The sequence below is a fragment of the Vipera ursinii genome (genome assembly GCF_947247035.1).
Source record: "Vipera ursinii genome assembly, chromosome: 1".
NCBI classification, from domain to species: domain Eukaryota; kingdom Metazoa; phylum Chordata; class Lepidosauria; order Squamata; family Viperidae; genus Vipera; species Vipera ursinii.
The window spans coordinates 135,411,332-135,424,788 of record NC_139512.1 but is presented as its reverse complement, the minus strand read 5'-3'; the positions used below and the strand labels follow the sequence as shown (position 1 = coordinate 135,424,788).

At 41.2% G+C, this 13,457-nt stretch overlaps 1 long non-coding RNA gene across 1 annotated transcript in view; it reads left to right on the top strand.

Annotated features, from left to right (window-relative positions):
- Positions 1 to 12,717, top strand: part of LOC310633080 — a 37,784-nt gene extending 25,067 nt beyond the window's left edge. The window contains exons 2-3 of the long non-coding RNA XR_014490979.1: positions 7,421 to 7,621; positions 12,610 to 12,717. This is a non-coding gene — a long non-coding RNA (uncharacterized lncRNA). The remainder of the gene's footprint in view (positions 1 to 7,420; positions 7,622 to 12,609) is intronic.
- Positions 12,718 to 13,457: the final 740 nt, after the last annotated feature.

Below are 13,457 nucleotides of genomic sequence, written 5' to 3'. Positions count from 1 at the left end.
TATTGTCCCAAAGGATTTAGCGGAATACTCTGGGGCTACTTCAGTACAAACATTTATCTTAAGAGGAAGATAAACTTAGTATGTCAATCTACAGAAAATTTATAAGAAGAAGTTAAATCAAAGATGCTTGAAAGAGTAACAACACTGGCAGACACAGTTATGGGACTGTAGGGACAAAGTTACTAAGGTTGCCAGGAATTAAGAAATATGAGATTATCGGTGTTTGGCATCTATCTACTGATTTCTAAGCACTCTCGTATCTGACTCTTGTATATCTAGGATTATTACTAAGATTACTGTTTGGTTCTGATAGACGAGGACTCAGAGTGATTCACAATGAAAGAGTTTATTGAATACACATAAGTCAACTGTCAACTGTCAAATGTTGCAAGCTTTTATAGTGGAACTGTTTGAACTGTCACCAATCATCAACACTCTTTTTCCCGCTTCTTGTTACTTTAACCAATGATTGCACAGGAATCTCCCGCTCTAAACCCTGCTTTTGCAATCTGCTATTTTCCTTGTTTGCAAACTATTTACAGACACAACACCCCTTACCCCCCAGTTGTTGTTATTTATGTACAACATCTTTTAAATATTTGGGTGGCCTATGGACTCTTGTAGGGTATCTATTGCTATGGATACTAGGGTCATTCCTATCTAGTTGTCTGCTTGGCTGATTCCCTCTGGTGGACCTGGACTCTTGGCTAACTGACTCTGACGCTTCCCTGTTACTACTTTGTGGATTTTGTTGTGTTTGCAGATCAGCTATCGCTGGCCTACTCCGAGGGGGCAATTCCCAGTCAATTTGACTAAATTGTTGTTGGTTACCAGGGGATGAGTTATTTTGCGTTTCTGCTTCCCCACTATCTGGCGTGTTGTTATCAATGAACCTTGATGTAAAGTTCCCCCCGTATATACTTTGATCCCCATCAACTGGCAAACAACCAATAGTTCTTTTTCTAAGCTGATCTATGTGTCTTTTGCTGATCCTATTCCCTTCCCCCTCAATAGTGTAAGACAAGGGACCCAATATTTCAGTAACCACCCCTGGGATCCATTTGTCTCCTTGTGCATAGTTCCTGGCCCAGATTAAATCCCCCACTTTGAATGATCTGTTTGGAATGTCCAGTTCTGCACTTGGTAGAAGTCTGTCAGGGTGTAATCTGTCCAATTTGGTGGTTAGTCTCTTTCCCCACCTCATTTCAGCTGGGCTTTTGCCAGTAGCTGTACATGGGGTCGTATGTTGGGTCAGCAAAAATTCGGCCAGTCTTTGATGCCAGTCGCCACGGATGATTCTCTTTAATGCGTCTTTAGTGGTCCTCACATTTCGTTCAGCCAAGCCGTTGGTGGACGGGTGGAAGGGTGCTGATGTCTTGTGTTTAATCGAGTTGGCCTTGAGGAAATCCTGGAATTCAACAGAGGTGAATTGGGGCCCATTATCAGACACAATTACATCAGGTAACCCATGAGTGGCAAAGAGGCCCCTTAATACCTGTATTGTTTTACCTGAGGTTAATGAACTGACTGGTACTACCTCTAGCCATCTAGAGAAGCTGTCCACTACTACCAGGAAGGTTAACCCTTGGAAAGGTCCAGCAAAGTCAATATGAATCCTGGACCAAGGATTCCTGGCTAACTCCCACTTATGCGTACGAGTGTGTTGTTGCTCAGGCCTAGAACGTTGGCACAAATAGCAATTGGTAACGCATTCTTCAATGTCATTGTCTAATCCTGGCCACCACAAGTGGCTCCTAGCTAATGCCTTCATACGTACTATTCCCGGGTGCCCCTCATGTAACTCTACTAAAATTGCGGGTCTGTGGATTTCGGGAATGACCACACGGTTCCCCCACAGTATGCATCCCAAATGAACTGACAGTTCATCTTTCCTTCTAAAATAAGGGATGTACTTGGCATCCGGGTTAGTATTTGGCCACCCACTAAGGACCCAGGCCATAACTCTCTTTAGAGTATGGTCATTATTTGTTGCCACAGCTATTTCTTTAGCGGTTAAGGGCCAGTCAGGAATGTCCAGTAAGGACATTATTTGTCCCACAGGGGCAGGGTCATCTTCCGTGATATTTAATGGCAGTCTGCTGAGGGCATCAGCATGTCCCATGTCTTTGCCCGGTCTGTGTTGGAGAGAAAATGAGTATGCTGAGAGGAAAATGGACCACCTCAGCATTCTGGGAGACATGATTTGGGGTGTCTGTTTATCTGTAGTAAACAGTCCCAATAGGGGCTTGTGGTCAGTTAGTATGGTAAAGTTCCTACCATAAAGGTAATCATGGAACTTTTTTACTCCTGCCACGATTGCTAATGCTTCCTTGTCTATCTGAGCATAATTCCGCTCTGCTTTGGTTAGCGTCCTGGAATAGTATGCTATTGGTCTTTGGATACCTTGGTTGTCTAGGTGGCTGATAACAGCCCCTACACCATAAGGTGAAGCGTCGCATGCTAAATAAATTGGTTTATTTTCTATAAAATGGGTTACTGTTGATTGGCTGGAAAGAATGTCCTTTAAAGTTTGGAAACTCACTCTATGTTTATTAAGCCACTGCCAAGGGGTCTTTTTATCTAGAAGTCTATGGAGGGGTTCTGCAATAGCAGCTTTGTGTGGCACAAATGTATGATAGAAGTTTACTAAGCCAAGGAAGGCTTGTAGTTCAGCCTTGTTTTTAGGCTCAGGGGCCAATTTAATTGCTTTGATTTTATCAGGGGTAGGATGAATTCCATTTTTGTCAATCCTGAATCCAAGGAATTCAGTGGACTTGACCCCAATGCAACATTTTTCCTTTTTTAATTTCAATCCAGCCCTCCTAAATCTTTGCAATACCTGTTCTAGCCGCTCTGCTAATATTTCTTCATTTTTCCCAGCTATCAAGACATCATCAAAGTAAGGGCATACACCAGGTATGCCCTTTAAGGTCCTCTCCATCACTTCTTGAAAGATGCCTGGAGCTGCTGCAATACCAAATTGCAGTCTGTGGACTCGGAACGCCCCCTTGTGGGTAACTATCGTCTGAGCTTCTGCAGCCTCTTCAGACACAGTTAATTGCAAGTACGCCTGCGCCAAGTCTAACTTGGCAAACATGGCGCCGTCCTGTATCGTGGCGAGGACCTGCTTCACCGTCGGGACCGGGTAAGCATGTTTTTTCATTCCCAGGTTCAGGGTGGCTTTGTAGTCAGCGCAGATCCTCACATCCCCGTTAGGTTTGAGGGGTGTGACGATCGGCGTTTCCCACAAGCCTCCCTCGACTGGTTCTAAGACGCCTTGGCCTACAAGCTTGTTGAGCTCGGCCTCGATTTTTTCCTTCAGGGCGAAAGGCACCCTTCGGGCCTTAAGCCTGATAGGTTTGACTGATGGGTCTAGATTAAATTTAATTGGGGGCCCTTTGTATTTACCAAGAGACCCATCGAATACGTCTGCAAATTCATTGCAGACTGACTCGAGGGTCTTATTTTTAATAATTGAATTTATTCCCCCGATCCAAATGCCCAGGGCCGGGAACCAATTAAGGCCAATTAGACTAGTCCTTTGTCCCTCAGTAACTATTAAATCTAAGACCCCCTTAAACCCCTTAAATTTAACGCTAATGGTAATTTTTCCCTTTATTTTAATTGGGGGTTTTTGAAAATCAGTTAATTGGATTTTTGTTGAACTAAGTGGAATTTTTCTTCCACTTATTTGTTCAATCCATTCAAGGGTTTCACTGGATATTATTGACACTGAAGCCCCTGAGTCTATTTCCATTTTGCAAGGAACCCCTTGCAAATGGACTATGATTTTTAATTTTCCTTCTGGAAAATTGTTATTTTTTCCCTTCCTACTGCGGTTGACACGCGCCACCTCCCCGCGGTTTGGACTTTTAACCCTCGGTCTAGGGGTCTCTTTGCCACTAAAATAAGGGGTTACCTTACCTTCGGGCCACACATCGACTTCGTGAAGGCGGTTGTCGCGTGCACAACTCCTGCAGATGGCCTGGATGTGGCCGGTCTTCCCACACGCTCTACATCTGGCGGTACGGAATCGGCAAGAAGCGCGGGGATGGTTGCCCCCACAGCTGCCGCACCGGTTGTTGTTGTCGCGTGGTCTTGTCGTGGAGTCTCTCCATGGTCGTGGGGCCCCTGTCGTTTGTCGTTGCGGTGTTGCGGCTTGGTGACAGCGGTTTGGTTCAGGCCCCTCACTTCGGGATGGTTTTGGCGCCAATTTTCCGAATCGTCTGGAGACTTCGGCAATGTCTTCTTCCCATTGCTGATCCACCTCCCCGCAGTCCACATAGCCTTCTTGGTTGATCTCGGCAGACGCTGCCATGCTACTGTGGGGGGGGTCGCGATACCCTGTGGATTCGTATGTTAAAAGTTCATCCAACACTTCTTGCAGATCGCCAGTGGGTTTGGCGATTATTCTGTTTTGCAGCTGCTCGTCTCGCAAGCCCAATACTACTCGGTCCCGAATTCTTATTTCTAAATTATCGTATTTACAGCGTACTGCGGCTTCCCTGACGGCAGCAACGAATTTTTGTATTGATTCGCCCGGTCTCTGGTTCCTTTTCTCAAAAATGCGCCGCCAGAAGAGTTCGGATCTCCTAGGCGTGAAGTGAACCTTTAGTTTGGCTAAGAGGTCAGCATACGGCACACTAGAGACCGGCTGTGGTTGACACAGTCCCACAGCGATCCGATAAACTGGTGTGCCGCAAATTGTCAGTAACGCTGCCGCCTTTTTCCGGTCGTCCGTAATTCCATTCACAAGCAGGAACCCTTCGACTTGTCCAATGTATTCTTCCCAATCCTCTGGGAAGTTTGGGTCGAATTCTTTCAATGACCCAATTTGCGCCATTCGGAGAATTTTCTTTATTCCGCCGCGGCCGCTCGGTTGACTGTGACACCTTTTTCGAATTTGCCGCTTTTGCGCAGCTATTTCGCCAATTCTCTGGTCTTCTGTCTATCCCACCCTCGTCGCCAATTGTTTGGTTCTGATAGACGAGGACTCAGAGTGATTCACAATGAAAGAGTTTATTGAATACACATAAGTCAACTGTCAACTGTCAAATGTTGCAAGCTTTTATAGTGGAACTGTTTGAACTGTCACCAATCATCAACACTCTTTTTCCCGCTTCTTGTTACTTTAACCAATGATTGCACAGGAATCTCCCGCTCTAAACCCTGCTTTTGCAATCTGCTATTTTCCTTGTTTGCAAACTATTTACAGACACAACAATTACAAAGATCACTTTGGCACTTATAATTCCTTCTTAGTCTAAACCAATCATGTTTTAGACGAAGAGCATGTCCAGTTTTGGTTCAGCCCTCAATTTGGAAAACATTCTGAATTTAGACAGATAAACAGGCTTACTAATCTCTTGATTATAGTCCCATTTTTTTTAAAATAGCTATGATAGCTATATAAATAACCAAATTGCTATTGAATAGCTATATAAATACATTTTGGGTCAAAATCGGACCAGATTAGTGGATGAAGCTGAACATATATTTGTATTTTTATAGTGCTTTACTCTTATTGTAAGGACGTGGTGGCTCAGTGGGTTAGGATGCTGAGCTTGTCGATCAGAAGGTCGGCAGTTTGGTGGGTCGAATCCCGAGTGCCGCGTAACAGAGTGAGCGCCTGTTAGTCGTCCCAGCTTCTGCCAACCTAGCAGTTCGAAAGCACGTAAAAATGCAAGTAGAAAAATAGGGACCACTACAGTGGGAAGGTAACAGCGTTCCGTGTGCCTTTGGTGTCTAGTCATGCCGGCCACATGACCACGGAGACGTCCTCAGACAAGCACTGGCTCTTCGGCTTTGAAACGGAGATGAGCACCGGCCCCTAGAGTCGGAATCGACTAGCACGAATGTGTGGGGGAACCCTTACCTTACCTTAACTTACTCTTATTGTATATAAATTGATGTATTGCTTTACAGTTGTACCTCAGTACTCATCACTAATTGGTTCTGGGAGTCGCGATGAGTTCCAAAAATGATGTAAAGGTAAAGGTTCCCCTGCACATGTGTGCTAGTCATTTCTGACTCTAGGGGCTGGTGCTCATCTCTGTTTCAAAGCCGAAAAGGCAGCGCTTGTCTGAGGACGTCTCCGTGGTCATGTGGCCGGCATGAATAGACGCCAAAGGCACACGGAACGCTGTTACCTTCCCACCATAGTGGTCCCTATTTTTCTACTTGCATTTTTATGTGCTTTCGAACTGCTAGATTTGCAGAAGCTGGGACGAGTAACAGGCGCTCACTCTGTTACGCGGCACTCAGGATTCGACCTGCCAAACTGCCGACCTTCTGATCGACAAGCTCAGCATCCTAAACCACTAAGCCACCGCGTACTAAACAAATTTTTCCATATGGAATAATGTAGTAAGTCACCCATCAGATTTCATATGAAGATATTCTCTTGTTTTGTTTCAGGCATGCAAAGTACCAAGCAATAACAAGCAGCAAAGCAAAGCTTTTGCAACACACAATTCACAGAGCCAACCTGTGAAAAGAGCAGTGAAAGTCAGCTGAGAAGTTATTACCAGAAAAACTAGTTTCTTTTGTGAAACATTCGGTCAGCAGAGATAATATTCTAGAAGTTGAAATGAGAGTTGGTAAATGGAAAACCAAGTCCAGAAGCTAAAAAAATAATTCAGAATGGATCTGCTAGCCTGATAAAACAGTTGTTTAAATATCAGGGTAGTCTGTAATGAAGACTTTTAGATGATCTTGATTTAAAGGGATACCTAAAAGCAAGGACATCCCAAAGGTGCTTCTCCCCCCACCTCTAAAAGACAACAGGACTTTCTTGATTTTTTCCTTTTAAAATGTTTTGCTTCTCATCCAGGAAATTTTATCGGTTGTAACTAACTGGTGGGAATGGAAAGATTTATATTTTTTGCAGTCATCTGGCAGTTTCTTGGATGAGAACCAAACATTTTCAAAGGAAAAAACTTAGAAAGTCCAGTTGCCTTTTGAGAGAGAGAGAGAGAGAGAGAGAGGGAGGGAGAGAGAGAGAGAGAGAGAGAGAGAGAGAGAGAGAGAGAGAGAGAGAGAGAGAGAGAGAGAGAGAGAGAGAGAGAGACCTTTAAGATAACCATGACCTGTGTGATTGAGAATCTCCATAGGCATAAAAACAAGGACATTTCTAAGCAGACCTCTTAAATCTCATGAAATGTTCATATTATTCAAATAATTTTCTGCTTTTCCCTATGTTTATGATAGCTTTCAGGGCAGGTCAGCATGTTGGGATTTATGAAAAAATAATCTTCCCTGCTAGATTCCAATTTTTGACTTCTACTTTGTTGCTATCCAGTTCACAAAAAATGTGGTAGGACAAAGGTAATTGATGGATCTAGTAGCAAAAGCAGGAGGGCTTGTACATCCAGTAATTTCTAGGCAAACACCCACTAAAACAACCTTCTTCATCCCCCAGGTGCCACCAAAACATTCCAGGAGAAAATGAAAAAAGAGCAACTGAATACCGGAACTATCTTTACTTCAATGGTCTCCATCCAAACCTCCATGACTGGAGAGCTTTGATAAAGCCATGCACCGCTGTTAGGATTTCTCACTCCATCCTGTCCTTACTTAAAGAGCTTCTATCAATTTGGAAAGATATTTTCTCTCTCTTCAGGTGTTTAAATGAATTGAGACTTTCATAGTAAATCAAGGATGTGATCACCTGTGCATAGGTTCTCCTGCTTGAGAAGGGGGGGGGGCTGGACTAGAAGACCTCCAAGGTCCCTTCCAGATTCTATTCTATTCTATTCTATTCTATTCTATTCTATTCTATTCTATTCTATTCTATTCTATTCTATTCTATTCTATTCTATTCTATTCTATTCTATTCTATTCCATTCCATTCCATTCCATTCCATTCCATTCCATTCCATGCTATTCTCCCTGACATCCACCTGGTCAGCTTCTGGGAGTTGAAATCCAGCAACATTTAAAGGACCATTTCTGAATAAATACTACTGTCTGGGTTTAAGAAATAAAGGGAATAATTGTTTCTTTCTCACTGTGGTTTGCAAAGCAATGACTTTACTCCTAAAATGCAACGTCTTTCCTGTGTTATTTGATTATAAGATTCTATGGAAGACATTTTTAATTCTAGGTCCTTCATTCATTGACATCTAGGACCAGGGGTTCCCAATTTTGGCAACTTTAAGATGGACCTCAACTCCCAGAATTCTCCAGTCAGCATGTTTGGAATCCTGGGAGTTGAAGTCCACACATTGGGAACCCCTGATACTGATAGAATAATCACATCTAATCATTAGGCATGATTATAATTAGAGAAATATGCTTCAGTTGGAATTTAGAAATACTTTTGTGAAAACATTTGCCATTAGTTGAACTTAAGTAAGATGAGAAGATTGGCCTGTTCCTGAAATCCCAAATTTGGAATCATATTATCATAAAGTAACTATATTTTTCTAGATTTATTTAGCACTCTAAGTAGTTTAATCTCTCTTTTCATGTGCATCCTGCCCCATTAGCTGTGTTTGCTCATGTTTGTTCCATGTTGCCCTTTACCTCCTTCCACTTGCTTTGTTTTCTTTGCTATTCAAAATCTCCCAGAAACAGAGACCTTTCTTTTGATAATTTTACTTTCTTACTTTTAATTTTTTTTACTTTACTATTTAGACTGGTATTGATATATATGCATATTAAGTATTGTTGTATTGGAAGAGAAAAACAACAACAGCTAATGAACAATTAATGACTTGTCCTGTACAGTTGCTCTGATAACTGGTAAAAGGAGAGAGTTCATTCTACAGTATTTCTGCGTACTCTTGGCCACCTGACGTATCTTCAAAACCCAGAGAAGATTTTGGAAACAGGGAGAATGACCAGGGAAAGTCCTTTAAGTTCATTATAAGCCTGGTAACATCTTTCTTGCAATTTCCATTAGAAAATTTGTGAACTGAACCTATGGAGTGAATTTGGCTATATTAGTGAAAAAAATCTGGAAGTAACCTCTTTCTTCCTTTAGTCTCACCATTAATAACAAGCTGCCTTTATAACAATCTTCAAATGATTAACTGTGCAAGTGTATCTCAGAAAGATGTGTGTGTGTGTGTGTGTGCGTGTGTGTGTATGAGAGAGAGAGAGATACACAAACACACATAAATACATATATAGACATACATACATACATATAAAGTCCCACTTTAGATAAAATTACATTCAGTGACAGCGGGAAAAAAGGATATTTGTGTAGTAAAAAGTTCAGGTTTTTTTATTCCCCTCAAAGTAATGTTTGCTAGCCTATGGAAAGCACTATTAATGATATGTCACTTGACAAGTTATTCTGCGATCTGTGATCTGTTGAGGCAAATCAGAAGGGTGTAGGACAAGAATATGAGCATTTAGGTGATTTGCAGATCTGCAAAACAGCAAATCATCAGGCATTTCTTTAGCTGGCAACCTGCAAGGACATTGAAAGCTCTGAAATGAGAATGTGCAACAGGATCAGTGCGGTAGAAATTATATTTGTTTTTTTTTAGTACTCTCTAGTGGATTCTGGGTATAAATGTGTGCATTTATACCAGTTATTTCAATATGTAAGTGACAGATTGTGCTTTATATAATGGTGTGCTTTCTATAGTTTATTGAGTCTTCAATCCCTTGAGACATTTGCATTCACTAATGCACAGTTATCAAGCTTGATTAATTTGTTTATGAACATGAATCATTTAGTAAAGACCTGCCATGGCAACCTATTCTCTAATGGGCATAGCTTCTTTCTTTCTTTCTTTCTTTCTTTCTTTCTTTCTTTCTTTCTTTCTTTCTTTCTTTCTTTCTTTCTTTCTTTCTTTCTTTCTCTTTCTTTCTTTCTTTCGTTCTTTCTTTCTTTCTTTCTTTCTTTCTTTCTTTCTTTCTTTCTTTCTTTCCCTTTTTTCTTTATTTACAGGTAGCTCTTGACCTACAACTACAACTGAGCCCAAAATTTCTGTTGCTAAGTGAGACATTTGTTAAGTGAGATTTGCCCCATTTTACAACCTTTCTTGCCACAGTTATTTAATGAATCACTGCAGTACAGTAGTTAAGTTAGTAAGCTGGTTGTTAAGTGAATTGGATTTCCCCACTGATTTTGCTTATTAAAATGTTGCACAAGGTGATCACATGACCTTGGGACACTTCAACCATCATAAATATGAGTCAGTTGCCAAACATCTGAATTTTGATCACATGACCAGGGCTTTTTTTCTCATAGAATGCTCAGAACGGAGTTCCGGCACCTTTTTTGGATGGAACCTTGTAGGGTAGGCAAGGTGGGTTGTATAACATGTGTGAGTTCCGGCACCTTTTTCTTTTACAAAAAAAGCACTGCACATAACCATGGGGATGCTGCAGCGGTCATAAGTGTGAAAAACAGTCATAAGTTACTTTTTTCAGTGCCATTGTAACTCTGGACAGTCACTAAATGAACTGTTGTAAGTTGAGGACTACCTGTATTTATTAAACCACCCCTTTCCCCCAAAGAGGGGACCCTGGGTGGTGTACAATAAAACAGCAAAATATAAAACAGTATATAAAAATAAATTTTAAGAGTTAAAGTTTTAGAATTAAAAATGAGCTGACAAGGACAAAGAGAGGGCTCTCATGCACCAGCTAACCCAAGACTGCATACTTTTTTGGGCTCCCCACGCAAGGCTGTGTCTTAACCCTTTTTTTGAAGGCCAGAAGAGTTTGGGTCCTCCTCACCTCCAGGGGAAGAATATTCCACAGGGCAGGATCAACAGCAGAGAAGGCCCTCTTCCTTGGACCCTGCCAGTCAGACTGAGGGCTCTTTAGCTGAAGAGGTCTATAACATCCCTTCCCTTTATGTAGCCATTAGAGCTCTTTTCCCATTGTCAGAACCTGCATTGGCTTTTCATAAAAGGCCACAAAAGAGATCATGCCTCTAATTATGTATTGAGTTGGGTCCATTTAGATATATTGAGACAAAACACATTGGAGTCAATGACACCATTGATTGGCCTAGTATAAATAATATGGCTTTCAAAGAGTTTACTTTAAACAGATATACACCAAACCATAGGCTTCACAAACAATCATGAATGTATAAGTGAAAGGACAATGAATGCTAATGTCCAATCAAATATAAAAACTTTATTACAGCCAAAGTCAGGAAAAGGAAAAACAAATACAAAAGTCAGACAAGTAGCTAACAGAGGAGGAACTAAGTTGCATCAGCAACATCTACCATCTACCAATGGTAGATTACAGAACTTGGGAATGTTTTAAGTGACCTATAGCAAAAGTGTTTGTTGTTAATAGGAAGACTATGCTAATCACCTGACTGTCCTGGCATTGTTACCAGAAAAGTAGAAAAGTACTTTTGGTGAAAGCTCAATATGGACAATATAAAAATCCTGTATGTATTTTTTTCAATTTCTTCTACATTATAAGGACCCAGATAGCAGGTTAGAGGAGTTGTGTGATATTGTCCTGCAGCAAGGTAAAGAGAAGGATGTCGCAATATGCCATTGTAGATATCTAGTATGTAGAGTAGGCCAGTGGATACAGATAAGTGGTCATGAATATACCATCAGATATAGTTGGGCTTGTGCAGAGGAATACTAATATTCACCAACATTTCTGATGGTGTGAAAAAAAGAAATCTGGTAAGATATGTTCAAACAGCTGCATATTCTCTCTCTCTCTCTCTCTCTCTCTCACACACACACACACACACACAAACACACAAACACACACACACACACACACACACACACACACACAGAAGAATAATTTTAAAAGTTAACATCCTGTAGATGTAATGGCAATTGTTGGCTTCAAAAAAATTGTACAAAGATGTATACATAGCAATCATATCCTTCCATGTTCAATGGAACTTATTCCCTAGTAAATATATTTACTGTTCCAGGCTTATTATCTAGGGCAGGGGTCTTCAAACTTGGCCCTTTTATGACTTGTGGACTTCAGCTCCCAGAATTCCTCAGGCAGTGTGCCTTGGCAGAGGAATTCTGGGAGTTGAAGTCCACAACTCATAAAAGGGCCAAGTTTGAAGACCCCTGATCTTGGGCCTCTCCACATATTGCTAGATTACCTCATTTTAACTCAGTGCTAAATAACATAATGCAGTTTATAAATTTGCCTTGAGTGGGGGCAAAATATCAGCATTCTTTGTGTATTCGTCAATGTGTTATGATTAAAATGTTTGACTGTTTTTTTCGTGAAGGCGGAGAGCCTTTCAATTTGAGGCATAGAGGCATGATATGGATTAGGCCTAAACAAGACCCAACTTGTGATTGTACTCTCTGATCTTGCTTTGACGCACTTAGTGTTTTATGTCCCCTTCTACAAATATTTTAAACAGTAGGGCTTTATTTGTTAAGATGTGGAATCCTTGCCCCAGATCTGTGTATGGTAATGATTATATTGCATTCCCAAATAATCAAGAAACCTGATGTAAATTTAAATCCACAAAACTGTGCGATCATATATGTACATTCCAAAGGAGAAAAAATCTTGGAGTCATAAACAAGAGGTGATTCTGCAGGTTACAACTATTGACAGGAATTTTTACATAGGGCAGGTAAAATTTTCCTTAAGCATTCATTGAGAAATGTGTTTGTGTTTTTTCAGAAATAACACAGTTTTCTAACAGCTAAGAAAACAATAGCCGTAACTTTTGAAGAAGGCATCGGGAATAACTGGGACATTTATTGGAACTGCATATCTACATGGAAGGAAGTGTGTCATCACTAAAAGTTAACATGGGTTTGTCAAAAACAGATCATGCCAGACAAATCTTATTACATTCTTTGACCAAGTGACAAAATTAGTGGACCAGAGGAATGCTGTGGATATAATTTACTTGGACTTCAGTAAGGCATTTGATAAAGTAGATCACAACCTACTACTTGATAATATAGAAAAATGTGGGTTAGATAGCATCACCACCAGATGGATTCGTAGCTGGCTGACAGGCCGTACTCAGCGTGTGGTCCTCAATGCAACTGCATCTACATGGAAGGAAGTGTGTAGTGGGGTGTCCCAGGGCTCTGTTCTGGGCCCAGTGCTCTTCAATATCTTCATTAACGATTTGGATGAGGGGATAAATGGGGAACTCATCAAATTTGCAGACGACACCAAGCTGGCAGGAATAGCCAATACTCCAGAAGATAGGCTTAAAATACAGGATCTGGACAGACCCGAACACTGGGCGCTATCTAACAAAATGAAATTCAATGGTGAAAAAAGTAAGGTTCTGCATTTAGGCAGGAAAAATCAAATGCACAGGTATAGTATAGGTGGTACCTTGTTCAATAGTAGTAATTGTGAGAGGGATCTTGGAGTCCTAGTAGACAATCACTTCAATATGAGCCAGCAGTGTGCTGCAGCTGCCAAAAAAGCCAACACAGTGCTAGGCTGCATTAACAGAGGGATAGAATCAAGATCAAGTGAAGTACTAATAACACTTTACAATGCTT